We start from the raw sequence: 12,500 nt of genomic DNA, 5'->3' as shown, positions 1-12,500 counted from the left end.
AACTGGGCTGGTGGAATTTTCGACTATATCGGAGATGATCTTCATACACAAGATATTTCGTGAATGAGAAAGACTATTGGAAGATTTATTTAGCAAAAAGATTTACAAAAGATTCAACAGCTGCAAAACGAAAGATTAGATCGGAGGATAATTACTTCAGGTAAAGTTTAATTTGGAGCAAGATTAATTAAGAGTAAAATTAAATGAATCTTGGAAAAGAGATACGGCCAAAATTGCTATACGGACTCTTAACAGGATCAGAATTCTAGTAACTTTAATCTTTATCACTAAAAGAGTCACAATATCCCCACCTCGTCTTTCTGTTGTTAGTTGTTAGGTTCTGGTTACTATACTAAGCCACAATTGATGCAAATTTTGCAATGAAATAAATTACCAAGTAGTATACTCCTTCTACCATTAGCCTTTGGTTGAACAGTCTGTTCGAAGATGTTAAAACAGACCCAAACAAACTTTTGAGTTATATTCAAAGTACATATACTTTTCAACATTTTGTAAATAGATATTCTTTTGATATGTATTAAATAGAATATAGGATTTAGGCCAACGGCTTTGCGTTGGGACCTATGAGGTCATTCACCGCTGAAACGGAAATTGGCAGTAGGTTCGATAGGTGTAACAGGAGGTAAACCTCGATGAAACAATCGTTTGGAGAGCGTGGAATTAATGACTACAGTACACCACGTGAGGTGCATTGACGGCACTACCTCCTACGGGGCAATAAATATTGTTCATGGAGAATTTAATCAATATTGCTTATTTTGTCAGTTTTTTTTTCTTGGATGAAATAAAATCAATGAGGAATTCTGATTAACAGGAAAGAAAAGGAAAACCATTTATAATTTAGTATCAAGCTGTTCAAGATCTTGTTACTATTAGATGGTTCATCAATAAGCTCTGTACTTGTAAAAAATTCATTTTTATTCAAGGCCTTATAAAGCATCTATCAGAATGTTTAATGTTCTGAAATTAACGGTAATATAGTCAAACAGACCTTTCATTAACGCTGATTTTTTGTGGCCACCTCCTTTGTCAGTTGCCTTCAAAGTTTAGATATCCAATAGCTGCCGTAGGGATGATAGTGCCGTCTGTGTACCTCACGCTGTCCACTGTAAGCATTACTAGCTGCAACCGCGTTCTTTCCTTGTGCTGTACCTCCATTCATATTCTCTTTCTTTCATCTTGCCATCCACTCTCTCCTAACAATTGTTTCTCAGTGCAACTGCGATGCTTTTTCCCTGTTACACTTTCCAAACCTGTCTACTTTCAATTTCCGTTTCACCGGTGAATGACTTCATAGATCCCAGTGCTTGGCCTTTGGCATAAATTCCGTACTTCTATTCTTAGATACCCAATAGCGAAAGCCTGTTTGCATTTGTTTTAAGGAAATGAGATATATACGGGGTAATATGTTATTTGCTTAAAACAAATGTAAACTACAGTGTTATACAGGCGTTCGCTATTGGATTATTAGGAATAGGAGTACAGAATTTAAGCCAGGGGCCAAGTGCTGGGATCTATGCGATCATTCAGCGCTAAAAGGGAAATTGAGAGCAGAAAGGTTTGGAGGGTGTAACAGGTGGAAAACCTCGCAGTCGCTCAAAGAAACAGTTGTTAGGAGTGGGTGGTCAGTAGAATAAATTAACGTATCAAGTAATAATAAGTAAAGACAAGACTGTCGGGATTTTGTGCAACGAAAGGAAATGTTCTAGAGAGAGCATAAAAATATCCCTTTGTGCTCTGCCTCCAAGAAGTGAGATATTTTCTGCCTGATTCAGGCTGCTCGTTTTATATCCTCTGCGTAAAACTTACTCATCACTGAAGAAGCTTATATACATACATATATATATATATATATATATATATTATATCTATATTATATATATATATATATAATCATATATAAATATATAAGTTATACTATATATAATATATATTATATATATATATATATGTATATATATATATATATATATATATATATATATATATATATATATATATATATAGGTTGAAAGGAATATGTATTGGCGACATAGAAAGTTTTAACTGTCTCCCCATTCATTAATACCATGGTTCGAACCTTAGGTCATAATGAACATTTATATCACTGAATGCATATTTTTGGTTCCTCTTTGCTTTCTCTTGACATGATTCTTGAAGTCCTTGCATTGCTTTCTGTGACTTGGTCACAGAACGCTTCAAACTTATCACAGACTTTGTGCGGGGATGTTGAACTCTAGAATCAGTCACTTTGAACCTTATTTATTCGTCCTCTACCACTAAACTCTGGAGCTTATCACTTGGTTTCCTAGTGGTGACTGGCGTCTCCTTACAATATAAGTTTTCTTATAGTTATTTTATTCGTTTTAGGCCAAACCAGGCTTTGTTGATGACTGTCTGACAAAGGTTTCCATAGAATACTAGTAACGATCTGATGAATCTATCACCAATATTGTCATTTTTGTTGTTGATATGCTAATTTTACTGAAAAAGCAGCAGCAGCAATATTATTAGTATTATCTTTATTAAGAAGTATAAGATTAATTCGCTGACTTCTGCCATTTTATCCAACAGAATTTGTTTAAAAGAGGGTCTTCTTCCAAAATATTACTATTATTATTATTATTTCAGTAGATGCAACCTATTCACATGAAACAAGCAGGCAGAGGCCATTAACTTAAAATTCAAGCTTCCAAAGAATGTTGGTTTCAACCTCCCACCGCAGACCCCAAACTGCAGCTTGGATCTTTCTTAGCCATTAATGCCCAAGGCTTTTCGGGGGTCGTTATCAAGGACTAATATTTCTTGGGGGTATGACATTATTTTTATGAAATTCACAGTCTATTGTTTATGTTTTCACGGTCATCCCCAACGGTCCTGTACTAAAACACGCCGCAAAGGTGGATGCATACTGGGCTTATACCTAGGGGGGGTGGGGCTGGGTTCACTTTCTAGGAAAGATCCGAGTGGTGTGCCACGAAACTAACCACTATACCAGCGGACCAGCAGTAGGTCTGGGAAATTTCAGTTCATTGCCTGTGACATTGTAGTCGTATAGCCTCTGTTTACTTACTCTGCAGTAAGACTAATTCCTAAATTAATGTGTCTTCCAAAGAGCAGGAGCTGCCATGACAATGAACGAGAACCGCTCAGCATGAAAGTGCCTGTACCTAAATCTATCGGCATTTGCTACGCAATCATTCAAGTAATTTTGAGCAGTTGAATTGCCTCGGCACCCGATGGAGGTTCCATGCAACGAGAAATCGTATTGACAGACTCTAATTAGCTATTGATTCTGAATTGCTTGGGCAATCAGCAGAGACTGATTGCTCTGCTTGAAGTGGTCGGACTTCATTTACAATAGTCATGAAGGAAGTGACTATCCTTTGTTGCTAGTATATAATAAAAGTCATTTTCAATGTGGCTGTATATCCATAGACTGTGTTTTCAACTCTTTCATCATCAATTAACTGTTTCTTTTTCTTTCTCCTTTGTCTGCTCGGTCTTATTCGCTTTTATTTGCATATTTTCTTCCTATTTTTTTATTATTTTATCATTTTTATTTTCTCTTCTGATTCTGAGAGATTTAATTTTCATTTTGAGAAATAGGATTTGTTTGTAAGCGAAGAATTTCCATCGAAAATGAAGTTCTTCCGTTATTGATGCCTTCCATAATTTGATTATGAAAATTAAAACACTTAATTGACTGATATGAGTAACAATAACAGGTTTTGAGTGGTGGACGGATTACCTCTTGGTGTGTATCAGTATTACGCACCATTGTCTTGGAGAATCGGCCAGGAAAAAGATTCCATTTCTTCAATAGGCCGTAAATTTACTAATGGCTTTAGACTGGCTTAACTTAGCCAGTCGATTCTAGGCAACTCACAAGTCAGTAGTGTACTTGACTTCAAGGGACCATGTAGTGTGTCTCTTTGACATGATGTCTTTTTATAGATTTTCTCATAAACATAGCCAAGGGTTACTGTTGATTTGAGTTCTTATCTTTTATGATAAAATGTCAGTTATAATTTTGCACAGAAAAGTGCAAAGAAATATTAGAAATTAATCATTGTGTCCTTTATTCGACAGGATCGTCATTTTTATATACACCTGAGGTCGGATTCACAGGTCACTGGTTATTTACTTTTCCATTGGCGAATTATTATGTTACTCCTTATGGTTTAGAAGCGTTATGCTTAGGTACGAACGGTTTCACACCTTTGTTGCGCTCTCTCTCTCTCTCTCTCTCTCTCTCTCTCTCTCTCTCTCTCTCTCTCTGTTTTCCTCTCTCCTCTCTATTCTCTCTGGTTTAACTGGAAGAACATAACAGTAAAACAAGTAACTGATTGTGCCACCAGTAATGCAGTTTCATCTGTCTCACAGAAATGGCTTTGTGGATGTAAAATTACCTTTTTTCTTTTGCATTTCCTCTCATTGAAAACCATAAGCTCCACCCTTCATTTGTGCTAAAAGAGTCGTAAAGTTGGGCCTGTTGTGTACGTCTGGACTCTCCCTGTCAACTGAGACCTCATATAAAGTGGCTGCTTTGTCATTACTTTGGAAGGGGCGCCCGTTTGCAACATTTTAGAATTAACGTATTGTGATATGTTGTTTCCAGCTCGTATTTACAAGCCAGAGTCTTCTTTGACCTTTGACCTCGATCTCGATCTCACTCTGCACATCGGCTTCATTAGCGGAGAGTATCTCTATCTTGTATAGTTCAAACGTTATGACGAGTTATAAACCTTAAACCTTAGTCTATGAATGCAAAGACATAGTTGGCCGAAAAACTATGTCTTTGCATTTATAGAAAGCCTCAACTGAAAACTGGGTACATAAAAATATTAGCTCTCTGGCTATTCATTGACAGTGCGTTTGAATGTCAACGTTATTATAGAAATCCGTCTCAGGCAATGCCACGGCTATTTCCATCCGAAAGGAAACGATTTCCATATAAAAACAACAGTAGCAATTTTCATATTGAAACTGCATTCATGGCAATATAAATACCTTTTCCGTGGAGGAATACGTACCATAAAAGATTTGATTGGCGCTCAACTTTATTCTATATTCAGTTGGATTTTAGGGGAATTGGATATGCCGAATGTGAAGAATAATTCCCTACGTTCAAATCTCATTTCTTTCGTTTATATTTTGGAATATTTTTTATAATGAAATTATTGCTTTTACTACATTATTTTTGTTAGGTCTTGTGCCTCTTTGCTTCAGTCTGGATAAAAGGAGATTCGAAGACATGTATCGATAGGCATCCGCGAGTTGATTCCAGATATTCCGATGTCGTTAATGCATTTTGGATGTATACTTCGCCTCTTCCCGCATTTTTACGGCTCCCTCCGTCTCATAATAGTTTATCGAGTAGGGAGAGGGGAAATGAACAGGGGTAGTCAGTGCAGGAAGGTTTTGGGAACGCGCCAGATTTTTCTTCTTGCTTGCATCGGTGTGTAAGTAGTCCTCTCTCTCTCTCTCTCTCTCTCTCTCTCTCTCCACACACACACACACACAATATATATGCATATATATATATGTATATATATATATATATATATATATACATATGCATATGCATATTTATCTATGCATTATGTAGTATATGTATATTAGTTTAAAAAAAATGAAACATGTCATTAATTCTAAAAGTAACAGATATTCTTTTGTAGGTTGACCCGTAACTAACAGCAACAAATGGCAATGATTTATTCAAGTGTTGTTTTAATATCTTGTTATTCGTCTCCTGTTGGCAAGGAACTCTCCTGTTGCCTATATAAGTTTTTCATTATGGATAAGTGGCCTGCGGATCTGTCAGTATTTTTTAGATAGGGTTGTTAAGGCCCAGGTCTTCCTCCAATCTGGCTACGATCCACCAAAGTATGCTAATTACTGTGTGCCTAATTCTGTGCTTATCTCAGCAGAATCACGACAGGTTAGTTTTTCAAGGAATCAGCTTGAATCCCCTCCAACACCTGAAATAAAAAATATGTATAAAATTAATCTATGTATATATATATATATATATATATATATTATATAATATATATATATATATATATAATATATATCTACCATTCCTATCTATCTACCATCATATATTATAATATATCAATATAATATATATATATATATATATATCTAGTCATATTCGGTTATATTATATATAATATTATATATATATATATATATATATATATATATATATTATATATTTATATATAACGTATATATCGAATTGTTCTCCTGAGGAGGTCCGGTGTCTTCAGAAATTGTAGATCATGCTAAGATACAAAACCTGCTATGGCTTGTTAATCCTGTAGCAGCATACAATCTACTGACAAAACATTTTCCGAATAGGTGATTGTAATACAATTTAAACTCCAGTTCATCCTGTACTAATATCCGAATGTGGTATTGTATTGGCTTAATGAAGTCAGGGTTAATGTACTTAGAATTGGCAAGGGCAAATGTAGGGACCTGCATAGCTGAGTTTCTGGTTGCAGTTCTCTCAATTTTCTGTACGTTCATTGTAGTTTACTACTGAAATTTTGCTAGAGGATGCGCCTGCTGTCCGAAAGCTTGATCCACCCCCCCATATCATCAGAAGGTGTCCCGATACAAGCCAGATAACATGAGCATTTTGCTCGAGTTTTTGACATTGCGTTAGATGGACTCAGCTTTATATACATGTGGGAATTCATCATCATTCATCATCAGAAAATGTGTAGAGTTTTAATTATCGTATAGACAGTTTTGTAAGGGGCTTGAGCAAAATTTCTACAAAAGTTGGGTCACTTGCGTAGCTTTGTCGTTCCCCTTCTTCTGTTGCTCTTCATAAAAGGGTCGACAGTTTGGCTTGTTTGTGGCAAGGCTTTGAAGCCTCCAGCCACTTTGAAATCCCACGCCCCACACCCCCCCTATTTTAAGCGGTCCATAATTTTATAGATTTTTTTCAGATATTTGCAAATTAAGCTATGTAAATTACCCAAGCCATGTTTAGATGAACAAAAGGGTTCAAGGTATGGGGTTAGAGGAATAACTGCTTCTTCGTATATAGGCGAAATTGGTGAAGATGACTGTAAGAAGTATAGGGCCTCACTAATTACAGTAAGTGTACGATTTTGACTGAGACAATGAAACAGATGACAGAAGGATTAGCAGCGGAAGAGCGGTTTGCTTACAAGCAAGGAAAATGTCGTGTGGATCAGTGCACTTTGGAAAGTTCTGTAAAATATCTGAGAGCAAAGAGAAAAGGCTTTTATAACATACATAATCCCAGGAAAAGCAATATGGAGGATGTATAGGAGATAATATGGAGAGTGTTCTGAAGGTATGGTGTAAAAGATGGGTTAGAAGGCTTGAAAACATTTATGATGAAAATGAAGCATGTGTTGAAATACGGCTAATTAATAATAGTAGGTAGGTAGAGAAAGTGTAGTAGAGTGGCCTCAGTTTTTAAGGGAGATGAAAGTGATTGCAAGTTAGGAATAAATGCACCTGATATAGTTAACATGGCGGAAAATTTTTTAGATTGAGAAATCAATAGGTGAATGCGGTTGTGACTTTTGTCTTGTTTTTCTTTGGAGCCAGCTCTTACTAAGGGAAATAGCTTGTATAGAACCACCACACAACACAACACACAAACACCACACACACACACACATATATATATATATAGTATATATATATATTATATATACTATATATATATATATATATATATATATATATATATATATATATATATAGTCCTTTAATGTCCAGTTCTCTCTACCTCGGAATTATATTTTCATATATGTCAACCGAAGGGAAATTTTTTAGTGATAATAATTTCGTCCTCCCGTGGATTCGAACCACCGCATAGGGAAGAAATCAGGATTTCAGTGAGGTTACCGACTCGGCCGAAACGGCCAACAAATCCTCTGTGCGCTGGTTTGAATCCACGAGAGGACGAAATTTCTGTCAACAAAAATTCCCCTCAGGTAAACATTATATGCAAATATATTAATTCCGAGGTAGAACGAAGTGGATATTAATGGACATTTGTAGCTTAATGCATGTATATGCATCACGGTGATGTGATAAAAATTCATATAATATATATATATATATATATATATATATATATATATATATATATATATAGTGTACACGCACACGCACACATACATACACACACACACACACACACACACACACACATATATATATATATATATATATATATATATATATATATATATATATATATATATATAAAGAGAGAGAGAGAGAGAGAGAGAGTGGGGGGTGTCGGAGAGAGAGAAGGCTAGAGTGAGAGAGATACTCCGTTATTGCTAACAAATAAAAGGAACATCAAAGGAATCCATTTCATATTTCCAAAGAGCAATATATCAGAGGTACCTAAGCAATATTCGGGAAAGGGCAGTTATGTTAATAATTTTTGTCGGTGTATTGATGGAGGGATGTGCCATCTATGTCATGAAGTCTCGTCCATTGGTGCAAATGGAAACGAGAATGAAGTGTCAGTCTAGGACAAATAATAACGCGAGGGAATTTCTATAGGCAATGCACAGCATTCTATTGTAAATATATTGCAGTCTGTGATATATTGCCCACTGTGAATGCGTGTCATATAAATGGAGTAAAAGGAAATAAAGTTTTTTTTTTATAATTTTTTTAGGGCGTCTCTATACCAGGGCAATATCAACACAAATTATTCCACAGGGAAAGGCAGTCTACCACGGTTTGTTGTCTGAAAAGTTAGGCTCGCATACAAATGCACAAGCCTCTATGAGTATGAGTCAGGGGACGTTTTATTTTTATCAATTACCGACCCAGATGTGACGATATGCCTCAAAAACATTGCACAACAAAATTACTAACGTGGTGAGCTGAGCATCAACAATTATGCTTATGGTTAATTAACGGCGTCTCTCTCTCTCTCTCTCTCTCTCTCTCTCTCTCTCTCTCTCTCTCTCTCTCTCTCTCTCTCGAGGACAGTGCGTGAAAAACAGCCAATACTAAAAACGATCAAGAAGAGAGGGATACGATACATAAAAGCAGAAGAATTATGGAAAGGTGGATCATCGGCACAAGTATGAATGGGAAATGTAAATCCGATATCATTTGAAAGGGGATGGACGCGCCCCTCTCTACGCAAAAGCTCTTAGCGAGTAGAAAATAAGCTATATATAAATGTTATTACTATAGCTGGTCCAACTAGGCGGGCCACTCACAGTCGATCTCGTCGTACGATGAGAACTGAGTGGGAGGAGACTCCAAAAAAATGACTGTAAACTCACGTTACTGACCGGCCTAAACAAAGTAGTCAATCTTGAGTTGGCAGCCACACAGTTCGGACGTGGCTGAGGGAATATCTGATAATGAATCATAAATGTTCAGACTGTACCGTTGCAGCCAATATAACAATAAAAGAAAGCCACGACAAAGAATATTGGGTCAATGATTGGTTATTGAAGAAAGAAAATCTCACATTTATTGCTTTTAAAGGAAATACAGGTGGCTCCAAGGGATTGCTATGATAAACGTAAGGGTGGACGAGGCAACATTCAATTTTGTGGGAAGATAATAACGGTCGTGCAAAAGGATACATGTATGACGAAATCCACATTGCCCTATGAAAGCCCAAGTGCCACACTACGCTACTGTTCTCATCAAGATATAAATAAAATTGAGTGTGGCCATATCGCCTAAAGATCTTGGAAGTCATGCTGGAGACATGTTAAGCTATTTGGACAACACTCTACAAAGACTACATAATAAAGATAAATAAAACTCATGCATACATATTTGTATCTTTGATACAAAATAATCTAGCTTTTAGAAACTCAAAATAATTAACCCTTCTACAAATATGCTAAACAGTTTGTAGTGTATAAAATTAGTGTAGGAAATCACCAAAGTGAAAGGGTAATAAATCTTTGTGTAATCAGTCATTACACTACACTATTTCGCAATCAACACCAAGTACCTACAAGAAAATTATAAGGGGGTGAGGGAGGTTTCATTACCTCCCATTATGATTTTACTATTACATTGTCTCCAGTTCTCCTTTAAATCTTATATCATTTAGGAGCTTTTTAGCATATATTCTTATTTCGTTTGTTTTCTTATTTTACTTTTACTTTGAAATATAACTGATTAAATGTCCTGAGCAAGGCAAGAATTTTTGTTTTGTTTTGAGAGATTACCTAACATATTGTATAATACACATTACTATTAAACATATATAATATGTATATATATATATATATATATATATATTATGTAATATATAATATATACATATATATATATATATATATATATATATATATATATATATATATATATATATATCGTAATAATTTGGTACTTTGAAACTTTGTCGTTACTCCAGGATCTAGAAACGCTACGGCCTTCAATATCCAACATCACTGTGGTGAATGAAAGGTTTATGTAATTTAACTTTGTTTACACTCATAAGGTAAATTGCAATTATATAAAATTTTAAAAAATTCAGTATGCAAAGAAATAAGAAAAATATGTATATATATCATGTCCAAGGGACGACACGTCTTATGTACCACCTCCTGATTTCTTTGATGTCTCTATTCTCCTTAATCTTTTCCGATATGAAGGTCTTATATTTATTATTTAACTTCTTGTTCACCATTTCTTTCGTTGCATCAGGACACCTTTTTTTTAGTTTCTCAAATATCCATTGATAAGCTGCATTTCTTTTGTGTTTGTCAGATTATTCTTTACTTTTTACATTCCACAGACGTTGCTACGACTTATAAATCTCGAAGAACCCCGTCCAGAACTCTTTATCTATCGAAAGTCTGACATGTTGAACGATATCCTCTTCTATGCCGTATCTTGGTAAATGAACCTCTTAGTTCATCAAACCCCGCCGAAGACACCACTCACTGTCAAACTATCAGTTCTGAACGACTTAATCTGAAAACCCCTTATTTGACTGTCGTGTCGTACCGTAAGTTGCGCATTCAAAACTCAACTGTCAGGTTTGTTGATCCGGCTTGACTGCCGGGCTTGATCAGATCTGACTTGACTAAAAAACACCCCACTCACATTCAAACTTGCTTAAACTTCGCCCATTTCGATCGGGCATGACAAATCCCATCTGACGTGAGTGGCCGGCCTTAAGGTAAATTCTTGGATGAGCCCTATGCTCTATGCTTACGAGACGTTTGTTTGGCTGCCGCTGATTGGCTGGTACCGGGGGTTAGGCAGCTCCCAGCCATTCAGCGGCCGCCAAACCAACGTCTGGTAGGCATAAGGCTCACTCAAGAATCTACGTTAAGTGAACCATCTATAGTATTACTTACATAACTTCATTCAAATGTAAAGCTTGTTTTCTGAAGTAGTTTAGTCAGCGTAATGATAATTATCCTTTTTAATTCCAGTTTTTCATAGAAAATTCTCGTTAACGCAATTGTTTTGCCTTCTGGGAAACCAGCGTTCTTTGGCGTTCTGTTCAGCTGCCATTCTTCACCTCGAAAGCGATACAGGCAGTCTGACAGGAACAAGCGCTTTTCGTTCTTTACTTTTTCTCCAGCGTCCAAGAATGTTCAGTTCAGAATCAAGAAAGAATTTTGTCCTAAGTTACCCAGAGATTGACTTCTGGAGCGTTCTGTGCGTCGAGTTGTGGTCTATGATAGAATTTGTTTCCTGTTGAGCTTTTCCTGTACCACAGTGACAAGGTCAGTGTCTTATAGACATCTGTACAAGGTATGTCATTTTAGCCGTAGGCCCCAGAGGTTCAGTACCTGCCGTATCATGTCTGAGCGCGCTTAAATATTTTGCGATTTCCACTTCTTTTAAGTATTTGATCCATGACATTTTCAAACGCTATTTGCTCGATAATCTCGCCTCTTACAGAACTAACTGTGATAACCAATGACAACTGAAGGCTTCATAAGATCTGGCTTCAATTGTGACGCTTTGATATTTAAGTATGTGGCTACAAACTGAGGAACTCTTAGCATCTTGCCGCAAAACTTTGGACAAAGTCGTCAATAACTGATTGATTTATTTCCATAAAGTAGCTTAGCAAGTTTACTGGGGGCTAAATTGCATCAACTTAATTGAAAACTAAAGTACTTTAAGATTTGTTGAACGCTGAGATACTAAAAGCTATATTGGAATTTAAACTTCAAATTTTATTAGGTGCTAACTGGCTCATGGTTAAATGAAAGCTAAACTACCTAAAAAAATTTTGGAAGTTGAAATGTATCAAGGTTTATTTCGAGCTGAAGTCCTAAATATGTATTAGAAGCTGAACAGTATTAAGCTTCATTTGGAGATAAACTGACTCAAGATTTATTGGAAGCTGAATTGTATCAAGTTTTATTTGGGGATAAACTGCTTCAAGATTTATTGGGAGCTAAACTGTATCACGGTGTATTTGCAGCTAAACTGCTTCAAGGGGAAATTGAAAG

This window comes from Macrobrachium nipponense, chromosome 1, assembly GCF_015104395.2.
Source record: "Macrobrachium nipponense isolate FS-2020 chromosome 1, ASM1510439v2, whole genome shotgun sequence".
NCBI lineage: Eukaryota > Metazoa > Arthropoda > Malacostraca > Decapoda > Palaemonidae > Macrobrachium > Macrobrachium nipponense.
The sequence above is the reverse complement of the archived record's forward strand: the minus strand, read 5'-3'. Positions refer to the sequence as shown.